Below are 14,200 nucleotides of genomic sequence, written 5' to 3'. Positions count from 1 at the left end.
TTATTATTATTTTTCTGCCCTTGACACTGCTATGTAGTTCAGCTTTTCCTGCCTGGTACCTGTTATGCCGACAACGGCCTGACCTCTTGAGCCTCCAAATCCCTCTACCTCCCGAGTAACTGGGATTATTAGCACGTGCCCTCATGCTTGGCCTCAAGCAGTACTTCAGACCAAATCCGGAGCTATGCATACCGGACAGGCACTCTACCAACTGCCCCACACTGCCGGCACGTAGTCTGGAACCCTTGATTCTCCTGCCACGAACACTACACTAGTTGGGGTTACAAGTACATACCACCACACCACAAAAGCACATCCCATACAGGAAAGAACTCAGCAAAAGAATGGCAGGAAGTAGCCGGGCGGTGCTGGGGCACGCCTTTAATCCCAGCACTCGGGAGACAGAGTTTCAGACCATCCTGGCCTACGGGGTGAGTTCCAGGCCAGCCAGGGCTACACAGAGAAACCCTATCTTGGGGGAAAAATGAAAATAAATAAAAAAGGAGACAGGAAGCAAGAGGAAAGAGGGCGAAGAGGGCGAAATACAATGCGATGACTGGCGGGCAAACCTTAATGGCTTTAAAGACTTATTTCATGTATGCGAGTACACTGTCGCTGTCTTCAGACACACCAGAAGAGGGCATCGGATCCCATTACAGATGGTTGCGAGCTACCCTGTGGTCGCTGGGATTTGAACTTGGGACCTCTGGAAGAGCAGTCAGTGCCCTTAACCACTGAGCCATCTCTCCAGCCCGTCTTCCTTTTTAAGTAAATGCCACACTTCTTCATGGAGAACAGTTGACATGCATGGAGCGCTAATGAAGAGATTACTTATTCATGGTACAAGAGAACGGCATCACATGCCTTTAAACAGCGATCTCCGTTAGTACATTTAAAACTGGGCTGTGTTTACAGAAGTGTGATTTACACAAAGCCACATCTGTTACATAATGCTCAGAAAGAGCTTCCTTCCCATGTAGCCTCTAACTATAGAACCAGCCCAGCACAGACGGCCACCTGCCTGCCAGAAGGTACTGGGCACCACCCTTACCCAATACAAAAAAAAAAAAAAAAAACCCCAATCTCAGTAGCTCAGTGGTTCTTTAAGAACCAAGTCTCTCGGTAAGCCTTTAGGAGCTACGCCAAGTGTCTGGTCTCCCCCAAACTTGGAGAAACAGTTCCAAATTCTTTCTGCATTCTGCACACATTTCTTTACTACCTGCAATGTTTATCTTTGCTTCTTTGAGATATGGTCATGAAACATGGATATGAGCTAACTATGTAGCCCAGGCTAGACCATTCGTTCCTCCCGGTTCAGTCTCCCGAGTGGTGGCAGGAAGGGCATACCGTATGTCACCATAACTGACTATTTAAAGGTTTTGTGCACAGAGGTGACACAATTGGACTTGTTTTTCTTTCATTTGTTCTTTGCGCCAAGCTCTTAAGCAGGGACCAAATGAGGGTGGCTGAGGCGAGGGAGGCAGCAGGAGACGTGATGACGTGTGCTGGGGTTCACAGTTTATTTCCTCACCTGCCTTCTCTTTCAGTACCAGGGGCTGAACCCCGGGATTCTGCAAATGGGGTTGGAATTTATTTTTACGTGTGGATATAGTGTGCCTGTGTATATGTGTGCCTTTTCACACACGTGTGTGCTTGTGAGATATTCGATTATCTCCCTCAGTCCTACTCCCTCCACTTTGTATTTTGACACAAGGTCTTTCTGAACCCAGAACTTGGCAATATGGTTCCTCATCTGGCTGGCCAGCTTTGCTCCAGAAATCCTGCCTCTGTCTTCACCAGGCTGGGCTTACAGGATTTTACCTTGAACCTGGGAGAACCAAACATTGATTCCCAGGCTTCCTCAGCAAGCATTTTACAGGCCGAGCTATCGTCTCAGTCTAGAATTTATTTTAAGGTAGAACTGAGATTGGATGTTCTTCCATGGATGTTGGCTGAGAAGGAGGAAGGAGTCAAAAATGACACAGTGGGTATCTTCTAGAGGAAACAGAGAGACCAGATTACTTCTCACAAGACAGAGATAGGTGTGGTGGCTTAGGTGTGGAATTCCAACGCTCAAGGGCCTATGGAAGGAGAATCTCAAATTCAATGCTAGCATGAGCTATACAGAAAGGGGTCAGTCTATGCAACACAGTGAGACCCATTCCCAAAATTAAATGAATGCGATGGAGAGAATAGTGGGAAAAGTTTGTTTGAGGACATGGGAGCTTGTTTTCAGGCATGTTCAATAAAAGCCTCCTATCAGATGTGCACACGGCACTATAAATGAGCAAACTAGGCAAACATCCTACCAACTACCCACATTCCTATATCAGGGTTTCTTTGTTACAAATGGAGAAATGAACAGGTAGGCTGGGCCATGTAGGGAAGGTAGAAGAATTCCAGGGCGGCTGGGGATATGAATCAATGGTAGAGCATTTTCCCAGAATGCCCCAGTGAGGGGCTGGGGCTGTGGCTCAGTGGGAGAGCCCCTGCCTAGAATCCCCCAGTGAGGGGCTGGGGGCATGGCTGAGTGGTAGAGCCCCTGCCTAGAATCCCCCAGTGAGGGGCTGGGGACATGGCTGAGTGGTAGAATCCCTGCCTAGAATCCCCCAGCGAGGGGCTGGGGGCGTGGCTCAATGAGAGCACCTGATTAGTGTCCTTTATGGGTTTGTTATCAATTTGACACAATCTAGAGTCTTCTGATAGGACAATTAAAAAAATATCTCCATAAGACTGGCCTATAGGGGAGTGGGGGTTGGACAGATGGTTGAGCTGGTAAGAGCACTGACAGCTCTTCCAGAGGTCCTGTGTTCAATTCTCAGCAGCCACATGGTGGCTCGCAACCATCTGTACTGGGATCCAATGCCCTCTTCTGATGTGTCTAAAGAGAGTGACAGTGCACGATAAATAAATAAATAAATAAATAAATAAATAAATAAATAAATAAATCTTTTAAAAAAGAGAGACTGGCTTTTATGCAAGTCTGTGGGACATTTTCTTCATTAGTGATTGTGTAGGAGGGCTCAGAACACTGTGAACAGTGCCATCCTGAAGCAGGTGGCCTGAGGTAGATGATCAAGAAAATAAGCAGTGTCCTCCATGAATTCTGCCTCAGTTTCTCCCTTGAGTTCCTACCCTGGTTTCCCTCTGTGATGGAGTATGATCTGAGAGTTGAAAGAAGAAATATTTTCATCCCCAAGTTGCTTTTGGTTGTGATGTTTTTAATCACAGCAACAGAAACCCTAAGACAGAAATTGGTACCAGGAATGGGGTATTCCTGATACAGACCTGATTGTGTTTTGGAAGGGTTATAGAGGAACTCTGGAACTTTGAGCTAGAAAAGCCATTGGGTGTTCAGACATAAATGATCCACTGTGGGATGTAGAAGACAATGTTGAGAGCAATGCAAATGAGGGTGGCCTGGCTTGTGAAGTTTCAAAGGGAACTTTGAGAGTCCCTTAAAGACTCTACTAAGACTGTCAAGAATCAGCCACTCTGATCAGCTGGAACCAACCAGGAACCATTAAGCGAAAACTTTGCTTTGCTTGGACAATTGATACTGAGCAGCCAGAGCTAAAGAATCAGCTGGGATTAAGAGGAGACCAGCATCGCTAAGGTGAAATCTCCTGGGAATATTTCCTCAGGGTTACCACACAGAAGCTGTGGTCCAACGGGGCCAGGCTCTCACACTGGCAGCCAAACTTGGAAATGTGTAAACATCTCCCAGTGTGTATTGGTTTTGAACACACGGAGAAGCTGTGAAGACCACCTGAGATTTGGTACTATGAGAGGTCAAGAGGTCAAAAGGATTCAACGGTGAATTCAGCCCCAGTTGAAGTAGAAGCCCCAGGATTGAAAGGGTCATGGATAGACCTTGAGGCTTGGTACAGTGTGACAGGATCAAAAGAGAGCTCAGGAAAGGCTACTGGTGAGAATGCAGCCCAGCTGTAGCAGAGACCCCAGTATTTTGGAGATGCCAGTACCAGAGGACGACCACCCAGGACATCAGCAGGTACTGTGGAGCTGGTATGATCCCACCAGACAAGTTAAATAGGCTGTGGAGGCAGAGCTAGAAAGGCAGAACTGCTCAAGCAGGTTGGAGCCCAGAAGATCAGGAGTGAGTCCCAGAAGCCCAACACCAAGCTACACTCTGCTGGGCTTCTGTTTTGTTCTGCTTTATCTATAACTGTCCCTGGATCTTCCTTTTTGAAACAACTCGTTCTTTTATTTTACAGGAGCCCACAGTTGTGAGACTTTGGAATTTCAGAGAAGCTTTGAACTTTATAAGAGACTCTGGATGTTTTAAAGAGACTGAACTTTTAAAGTATTTAAATTTTTAAAGACTATAGGACTTTTTCAAAAAAGATTTATTTATGATGTATACATACAGTGTTTTGCCTACATGTACAGCTGCAGGCCAGAAGTGGGCCCTAGATCTGCTGGGAACTGAACTCAGGACCTCTGGAAGAGCAGCCAGTGCTCTTAACCGCTGAGCCATCTCTCCAGCCCAACTATAGGACTTTTAAAGTTACTTATGTTGTATATTTTGACACCATTATGAATGAGAGCTTGAGGATAAAGAGAAAGGTTATAGTTGAATAGTGATGCATTTGTTGTGTGTCAAGATGATATAAACAATTGCACGTCAACTGTCTTTTGTTGTTATCAACTTAACACAAGCTAAAGTTATCTGAGGGAACCACAATTGGGAAAATGCATCCATAAGACTGAGTTGCAGGCAAGCCTGTGTAGCATTTTCTTAGTGAGGATGTGGGAGGGGCCAGACAATTATGTATGTATAGGAAAACAGGCTGAGCAAACCATGTGGAGCAAGCCAGGAAGCAGAGTTCCTCTATAGCCCCTGCTTCAGTTCCTGCCTTGAGCTACTGTCTTGACTTGAGTTCTTCCCTAATTTAGTGATGGAGCACGGTCAGAAAGTTGTCAGATGAAATAAACCCTTTCCTCCCCAAGTTGCTTAAGGTCATAGCATTTTATCACAGCAACAGAAATCTAGAATCCTCAAGTGAGTGGCCAAGGATATCAAAAACTAAAAACAAGAGCTGGGTGTGGCACACGGATTTCATTACAGCACTGGAGGAAAAGGGGCAGAGACAAATGCCCTGTTTCAGGCCAGCCTGGTCTACATGGAGAGACCTTGTTGGGGGGCTGGGCTGAAAACTGACCTTGCTGCATACAGACAGAGTGAACGTGACTAGGGCTGCTTGGGTTCCCTTGGGAGGATTGAATGGTCGCTCTCAGAGCCATGAAAGATGGGAAGAGGGGAAGGCAGACAGCTCACTAAGTCTTAGCAGTACTTCTGTTGTTTCTATGAGGTGGAGCTGGGGGATCCAGCTGGAAAGGAGTGGTGGTCAAACTGGCTTGTTTCAAATGGACTGATGACAATGAGTTTGCACATTTCAGACTCACCAGGTCTACTGGATGGGCATGGGTGGTCCAGACAGTAATGACCGGGCAAGTTTTCAAGGTACTGACTAGGTCTCCAGGGTAAAGAGGAAGCAAGGTTGGGGGTGGGGGTGGGGGTAGTATGGGGAGGAATCAGGAAGCACAAAGAGCTCCTGAGAGTCCTGTGCAGGTGCCAATGGATGGAGAAAGTGACATCGGCCTGAGCCCTGCCCACCCTGTTCTGTTCCTCCCCTAGCCTTGTGTTTTCCCTCTAGTCAACTTCTCTCCCTCTCCTTTACTCCCTGTTTAGCTTTTAAAATGCTCAGGCCAGACGGATCAATACTGAAGCATATTCAGTCCCTTTGACACTCTTCCTCCTCTTTGAGGAGAGCTTTAAGAATAAGAGCCACGGGGCTGAAGAGATGGCTCAGTGGTTAAGAATGCTGCTTGCTCTTCCAGAGTCCCCAACCATCTGTAATTCCAGTTCCAGAGGAGCCAGTGTCCGACCTCCACAGGAACTAGGCATGCATGTCATACATACATGCATGCATACATGCAACAAACATACATACATACATACATACATACATACATACATACATATGTGCAGACCAAAAGGCCACTGCAAAAGAGAGACAAAACTGGCTGTGGCTTGCTTTGGGGAAGATAGGAAGACAGTTCTACAGTGGGGGGGTTGGGGCAGGGGGGCTGGCCAGCAGAGAGTGTAAGCTTGCCTAGCATGTATGAGGTCCTGGTTTGATTCCCAGCACATACACAATCTGCGTGTAGTGGATTCTGGATTCAAGCTTACACATTAGTTCACTTAGCATTTATACCAACATTGGGTCTAACTCTGCTGAACGGATGGGGAAACTGAGGCCCAGAATGGGTCAGTAACCTTTCAGGCTGGTCACCATATCTGGTATGAAGGTTAATGTTCTTTGCTGACTTGACTGGATTCTACTTTTGTAATTTCTTTTTAAAAATTATTTGTTTGTATGTTTGGTTGGTTAATTGGTTGGTTTTTCAAGGCAGGATTTCTCTGTGTAACAGAGTCCTTGCTGTCCCGGACTCACTTGGTAGACCAGGCTAGCCTCAAGTGCTGCCGCCCAAGTACTGAGATTACAGGTGCATGCCAACACACCCGGCTCTAATTTTTCTTATTCTTCTTTCTATATTACATCCTAACCACAATTTCCCCTCCCTCCCCTCTCCCCAGCCTCCCTGCCCCCTGCACCTCTCCTCTCCCCCAGTCCTCCACCCCCACTCCTTTCCTCAGAGAAAAACAGTCCTCCCAGGGACATCGACCAAACACAGCATACCAAGCTACAAGAAAACCAGGCATATGCCAGCACAAAGCTAGATAAGGCAACCCAGCAGGAGGAAAAGGGTCCCACAACTAGATTTTAAATCAGGATGAATCGCACCTCTGGGCATGCCCGTGAGGGAAGATCTAGGTTGGTTAATTGAGGTGGGAAGACTAGACCTTCCCAGGTCAGTTAGTTTAGAGAGCTCAAGCCTAGTGAAAGACCATGTCTCAAGGAAGCGGGGTGGATCACGCCTGAGGAATGTCACCTGAGTTGTCCTCTGGCTTCCACACACATGCGCCAGAGTATCCACAGTCGTACGAACTCGTGTACACAGAGGAGAAAGAGTGACCCGGTAATAGAGGGCACGGTCATCCTCAGCAGGTGACAGACTGTCACACCAACAGTGCAGGAGCAGAGTGCATCCTCCCTGTTCTGACCACAGAGAGTGTAAGCTGGGGAGAACGTTCTAGAATTTCCTTGGGGTTAGAGGTTGCTAATTTTGGAGACGGATTTCATCAGTTTCAGGGTTGAGATTTGACTTCCTCAAAGCAAAGCCACCAAGAACTCTCACTTCTGTGTCTTCAAGGCCCTTAGGGGAGGGGAGACAAATAGCCAGGAGAAGGGTAGGGATGAGGTGGGCACTCCACAGTGCCTGGGCAGGGCAACCCAACCCAGACTTCCTGGAGGGTGGTCTGCTGGCTATCAGCTCTGGGTGGCAACCTCACCAGATCATCTTTCACCCTCTCTCCTCCCCTGCCTCCCTGTTTCTCAGAGTCTCACATAGCTCATGCTGGCCTCAAACTCGCCAGACACTTTCCATGTACCACCCTGTCCAGTTTCATGCGGTGTTAGGGACAGAACCCATGGCCTCATACATGCTGGCCAAGCAACCAATCATTGTACCAACCAAGCTACGTGCCCAGCTTAGAACTGTCTTACCTTACTAAGGCATAGTCTGGCAAGATGGCTCAATGGGGAAAGGGGATTGCAGCCAAATCTTGATGACATGAGTTTGATCCCCAGGACCCACATGATGGAAGGAGAGAACTGACTCCTCTAAGTTGTCCTTAGACCTCTGGGCACACCCACACACATGTGCACAAAATAAATAAAGGCATAATTATAAAACATGTGAGCACTGTTCCAACAGTAGCGCATGTTATGGCTTGATTAAGTGCCCCTGACAGGCCCTCGATTGAAGGTTTGATTCCCAGCCTGTACAATATCGTTTTGTTTTGTTTTAATACTGGAATCTGAAACAATGGCCCTGTACATACTGGCACTGGACCACCAAGCTGTCTAACTAGCTCTCCTTAACCCTTTGCAAACCTGGACTTTTTCAGACAGCATCGTACGTAGCCCAGGCTAGCCTTGAACTCATCATGTGGTAGGAATAAGAGGCAAGATTTTTCAGTAAGTAATGAAGTCACGAAAGCTCTGCCCTTGTACATGGGAATAGACACCCTTACAGAAGAGGCCTTCAGACACAGCACACATCTCTCTTTTCCAGTGATTGGGGATGCCCTGGGAAAATACCAGATATAGAGTGGGCCCCTACTAGACAGCCTATCTTCTGCCACTGTGATCTTAGACTTACTCAGCCTCTATAACTGCGAAAGGGGACCTTCTATGACTTATAAATCAATCCACCTTGAGCGTTTTGTCATAGTACCAGGAATGGACTAACAATAGGAGAAAGCCTAGTTTACAAGGTTACCGGGCAAAGCACGGTGCCTTCCCTACCCAGCTCAAGAGAGATCAATAAAAATAATTCTTGTGTTCTATTTATTTATTTGGTATGTGCGTGGCAAAAACCGCAGCAATGGAGGCCAAAGGAAAGGAATTCTCTACCTCCACCACGTGGGTCTTCAGAACATGACTTAGGTGGTCGGGCTTAGTGACAAGTGTCTTGCCCACTGAACCATCTCCCCAGCCCAATAAAAAGAATTATTTATTTTTTGAGACAGGATCTCACTACCACACCTGCCTCCCACGCCTTTAAAAGATGTATGTATTGGGGTTGGAGATTTAGCTCAGTGGTAGGGCACTTGCCTAGCAAGCGCAAGGCCCTGGGTTCGGTTCCCAGCTCCGAAAAAAAAAAAAGTATGTATTTTATTTCTTGTGTATGTGTGAGCGTTTGCATGTATGTATGTGAGGCCAGATGAGGACATTGGACCCCTTGGAACAGGAGTTACAGGTGGTCGGGAGCCACCATGTGGGTGCTGGGAACTGAACCCAGGACCTTAGGAAGAGTAACCAGCGTTCTTTACTTTTGAGTTACCACCTTTCCAACCCCCAATTAAAAGAATTCTGAGATGGGGTTGGGGATTTAGCTCAGTGGTAGAGCGCTTGCCTAGGAAGTGCAAGGCCCTGGGTTCGGTCCCCAGCTCCGAAAAAAAAAGAACCAAAAAAAAAAAAAAAAAAAAGAATTCTGAGAAGCTGAAACCTTGGTTCAGTGGGGAATCGTGCTTGCTGGGCAATCATGAGAACTTAAGTTCCAGCCTCCTGCACCTACATAACAAAAGAAAAAGGGAAAAGATGTGTGCAGCTGTGTGCACACCAGCAACTCCAGGGCAGGGGACAGAGACAAGAAGAAGGGAGAGGACAAGGAACCAAGAGGATAGTTAAGACTTGCTCCTCGGCCAGCCATATTAGAACAGGTTAGCTCCAGATTCAGGGAGAAAGCCTTGGGTAATATATCAGAAAGTAATAAGGCAAGAGACATCCGAGGTCTCCCCTACTCCACCTTGAATGCACTGACACGTAGATACACACGCACATGTGCGCACATACACACATACATATACAGACATGCGTGTGCACACACACATTCAAGCTGAAACATTATGGCCCGAGCCGTTAAAATATAAAGACGTGGGGTTGGGGATTTAGCTCAGTGGTAGAGCGCTTGCCTAGCAAGCGCAAGGCCCTGGGTTCGGTCCCCAGCTCCGAAAAAAAAGAAAAAAAAAATACGTAAAGACGTGAATTGTAACTGTGCATGGTAGCACATATCTGTAATTCCAGCACTGAAGAGGCTGAGGCAGGAGGAGCTCCAGTTTGATGCCAGCCTGAGCTACCCAGTGAACCCGAGCTATCCAGTGAGACCCTGTCTTAAGAAGCAGTAAATGGATAAACTGTCTCTGACATGTGCACAACCATCCCAAAGCAATAGTGGGACATGTGCTCGCAGAAGACGCAGGACAGAATGATGTCCTATCACCAGCTGGATAAGCCTCTAACTTTTTACCAAGTACCTTCTTTGTGCCAGGCATTGATTTAAATGGCTTTACAGATTCTGGTAAGTGGACTAATCAGTCCTAGAAGGTTCTAGAACCACAACAGAGAAGGCTCAGTGCTTGAGAATTATAGGCAGAGGATCAAGAGTTCATAGTCAACCTTGGCTTTCCAGGGAGTTTGAGGCCAGCCTTGGCTACACAACAGGACCCTTTCTCAAAAGCAAGCAAAGAAACAAGGGCGGGCAGGATGGCTCTGCAGGTAACAGCGCTGGCTGTGTAGCCTGATGACTTTGAACCCTAGAAGCCATGAAAAAGGTTGGGGGAGGAGCGTCATCTCACGAGTTCTCCTCTGACCTCCACATGCACACCAAGGCATGAACACCCTCCACGCCAGAGGTTCTCAACCTTCCTAACGCTGCAATCCTCATGTCATGGTGACCCCCAGCTAGAAAGTCATTTTCATTGCTACGTCATAACTGTAATTTTGCCACTGTTATGAATCACAGTGTAAATATCTGATATTTCTGATGGCCTTAGGTGACACTGTGAAAGGGTCATTCGACCCCCAAAGGGGATGCAACCCATACATTGGAACCACTATTCCACACAAAGGTTTTACCCACACAATAATAAATCATGTTTTCGGTTTGTTTTGTTTTGTTTTGTTTTTTACGTGTGTGTCAGGTGTGGTGGCACATGCCTTTAATCCCAGCACTTAGGAGGCAGATCTCAGTGAATGAGGCCAGACTACATATCAAGTTCCAGGCTACCCAGAGTGACTGAGATCTAGTCTAAAGGAGACAACGGGAGTAGAAAGAGGGAAGGAAAGGAGGGAGAGAGAAAGAATGTGCATGCATGTGTGTGTGTGTGCGTGTGCGTGTGCGTGTGGTGTGTGTGTGGTGTGTGTGTGTGTGTGTTGGGTAAAAGACTTGATTCTGCATGTGTGCATGTGTGCATGTGTGTGTGTGTGTGTGTGTGTGTGTGTGTTGGGTAAAAGACCTGATTCTGCATGTGTGCGTGTGTGCATGTATGTGTGCATGTGTGTATGTATGTTTATGTTGGGTAAAAGACCTGATTCAGGGGGTTGGGGACTTAGCTCAGTGGTAGAGCGCTTGCCTAGCAAGCGCAAGGCCCTGGGTTCGGTCCCCAGCTCCGGAAAAAAAGAAAAAAGAAAAAAGACCTGATTCGGTGTGTGTGTGTGTGTGTGTGTGTGTGTGTGTGTGTGTGTGTGTGGTGTGTGTGTTGGGTAAAAGACTTGATTCTGCATGTGTGCATGTGTGCGTGTGTGTATGTATGTGTATGTTGGGTAAAAGACCTGATTCTGCATGTGTGCGTGTGTGCATGTATGTGTGCATGTGTGTATGTATGTTTATGTTGGGTAAAAGACCTGATTCAGGGGGTTGGGGATTTAGCTCAGTGGTAGAGCGCTTGCCTAGCAAGCGCAAGGCCCTGGGTTCGGTCCCCAGCTCCGAAAAAAAGAAAAAAGAAAAAAAAAAAAGACCTGATTCGGTGTGTGTGTGTGTGTGTGTGTGTGTGTGTGTGTGTGTGTGTGTGTGCATGCATATGTTGGGTAGAAGACCCGATTCTCCCCTTCACCTAGGATCCTCAGCCTCACTTCCTTGAGTGCTCACTTCCTGCCTCCGAGGCGGGGCAGAAAGTGCTTCGTGCACTGTGGAGCATTTGTGCAAACACAAACTGTTCCTCGAATCCACGCTCTTGTGAGAATGGCTACTGTTGTCTGCTCCTCAAATGCCAGCACTCAGCTTGCTCTCCGCATGGCCAAGGCACGCTCCATCATCTGCCCTTCCGAATAGCATCTGTACTCTGCCCCCAAGTTCAGCATTCAGTGGCTTCCCCAAAGGCAGACATCCGATGTCATCAAATATTCACTAGTGGCATCAGATGGTGAATCCCCGTCCCCAATCATTCAGAGAGATAACGAGACCTGGGGAAATTGGTTCCCAGAGCTGTCAACTAAAGGCACAGATGAGGCTCTGCTCTTCAGGCCAATTAAGGAGCGATAGGGTTATGGGGAGAATTAGTCACCTCAGGGTCCAGGCTTTGGGTATCATATTGTTGCAATAACCACTGTGTGAAACTATTTTCTATTACAGGTGTACGTTGGCATGGTGGCACATGCCCATAGCACTTGGGAGGTGGAGGAAGGAGGGCTGGGACTTCCAAGTCGGTCTCAACTATAAAGTGATAATCTAAATTAAAAAAAAAAAAAAAAAAAGACTGAGGGCATAGCCCAGTGAGAAGCTGCAGACGTGACTCAGTGGTAGAGCCTGTGCCTAGAATCCCCCAGTGAGGGACTTGGAACAAGTCCAAGCTACATTTGTTTAGCATTTGCAGGGTTCTGAGTTCCACCACCGCCCCCCCACCCCCGGCACTGCAAAATAGTAAATCAATAAAATGATTCCCAATGATGGCCGACTGTTTTTTATTGCTTCTCCTTTTTTGCCTTGTTTCGTTTGAGACAAGGTCTTGCTGTATAGCTCTGGCTGTCCTAGAACTCACTGACTAGAGTAGGCTGCCTTTCAACTTACAGAGATCCACCCGCACTGCCTCCCCAGTGCTGGGATTAAAGGTGTGAACCGCCATACCCAGTTACCTGATTCTTAGCAAAATCTCAGAAGTAATCTGTGCTGATTGGTTTCCTGTCCACTTGACAACAAGCTAGGGGTCATCAGAGAGGAGGGAGCCTCAGTTGAGAAAATGTCTCTATAACATCAGACTGTAGGCAAGCCTGTGGGGCATTAGTAATGATTGATAAGGAAGGTCACAGCCTATGGTGGGTGGTGCCATCCCTGGGCTGGTGGTCCTGGGTTCTATAAGAAACCAGGCTGAACAAGCCATGAGGACCAAGTCAGTAAGCAGCCTTCTCCATGGCCTCTGCATCAGCTCCTGCTTCCAGGTTCCTGCCCTGTGTGAGTTCCTGTCCTGACTTCCTTTGACGATGAACAGTGATGTGGAAGTGTGAGCTCAATAAGCCCTTTCCCCCCAAGTTGCTTTGGACTGTAATCTTTGGATGTAATCCAAGTACAATTGTTAAGAACATGTACAACATGCTTGCCTCTATGTGTGACAACCTGAGTCCCCTTGGGATCCACATGGTAAAAGAGAGGTTACTGACTCTTGCAAGTTTTTCTCCTCACCCTATATATAGGTATATGTATATGTGTGCAAATATATATGCAAATGTGATTAATTTTTTTTTTTTAACAATCATGCAGGGTATCAGGTGAGCTTTAACCTGGCTTTTCTCATTCAACAAAGACCATCACAGGATTCAAACCCTCAAGAGTAGTAATGATGAATCCTGTCAGGAAATATGGCTGGAATAAGGGGTTGGGGGGCGGTGGGCAACCCAGAAACTCTAGGCCACCATAGCAAGGCTTCATACCAAAGATGGAGGTCGGCCTTCCATCGGAAAAGAATGCAACCTAGGCCTCCTGTGGGAACGGGAAGCAGGCGCCAAGTGCCCGGGGTTGGAAAGGTTCTCTTAGCGACACAACCCAGGGTCTGTGTTCTTCACAAAGAATCGGGGACAATGGCTTCTGGGCTGGGCACTGGGCTGCTCAATGATTAATGAGAATCAAATATCACTTTTGTTTAGACTCCAAGCTAAATGGGGAGAGAGGCCATCAATACACAGCCTCTGCTTACAGTTCCCAAGAGCGTCTCCAGTCCCTGCAGGCTGAGCACCATAATTGGTATTTAAGGCTTTTCTGGCCTGGGCACCACTAACCAGTCAGTTATTTCCTGATCTCCAATCTCTGTGCCCAGCCTCACCCAGTGGGCTCTGCCCATTAGTTATATTCTTCACTGCTCTAGAAGAACCAACCCCACCCAGCCCTCCAGAGACAGCCAGGGCTTTTAATTTTATTACTGTGTGCATGGGCACATGTATGTGTACGAGGGCCACCTTGGATGTTGTGTTTGTGCATGCTTTGAGTGTGTGTGTGTGTGTGTGTTACACACATGTGTGCTCACCCATGTGAATGCATTCAAAGGCCAGAGCTTGATTGACATCAGGACATATTCCTCATTCACTCTCCACTTTTGGTGTTTTTTAAAAGTAGGGTCTCACTATGTAGCCCTGCCTGGTTTCGAACTCACAGACTTCCACCTGCTTCTGCCTCCTGAGAGCTGGGATTAAAGGTGTGCAAGACCATACTTATCTCTACATTCCTTTTGGAAACATGATTTCTCACGGTAACCAGTGCTCACTGATTTGGTAGACTGGCC

At 47.2% G+C, this 14,200-nt stretch overlaps 1 protein-coding gene across 6 annotated transcripts in view; it reads right to left on the bottom strand.

Annotated features, from left to right (window-relative positions):
- Hip1 (huntingtin interacting protein 1) overlaps positions 1-14,200 on the bottom strand; it is a 134,500-nt gene that overhangs the window by 60,361 nt on the left and 59,939 nt on the right. The gene's annotated exons all lie outside the window — the stretch shown is intronic.

This window comes from Rattus norvegicus, chromosome 12 (genome assembly GCF_036323735.1).
Source record: "Rattus norvegicus strain BN/NHsdMcwi chromosome 12, GRCr8, whole genome shotgun sequence".
In the NCBI taxonomy this organism is placed as follows: Eukaryota; Metazoa; Chordata; class Mammalia; order Rodentia; family Muridae; genus Rattus; species Rattus norvegicus.
This window is presented reverse-complemented; position numbering and strand designations above follow the sequence as displayed.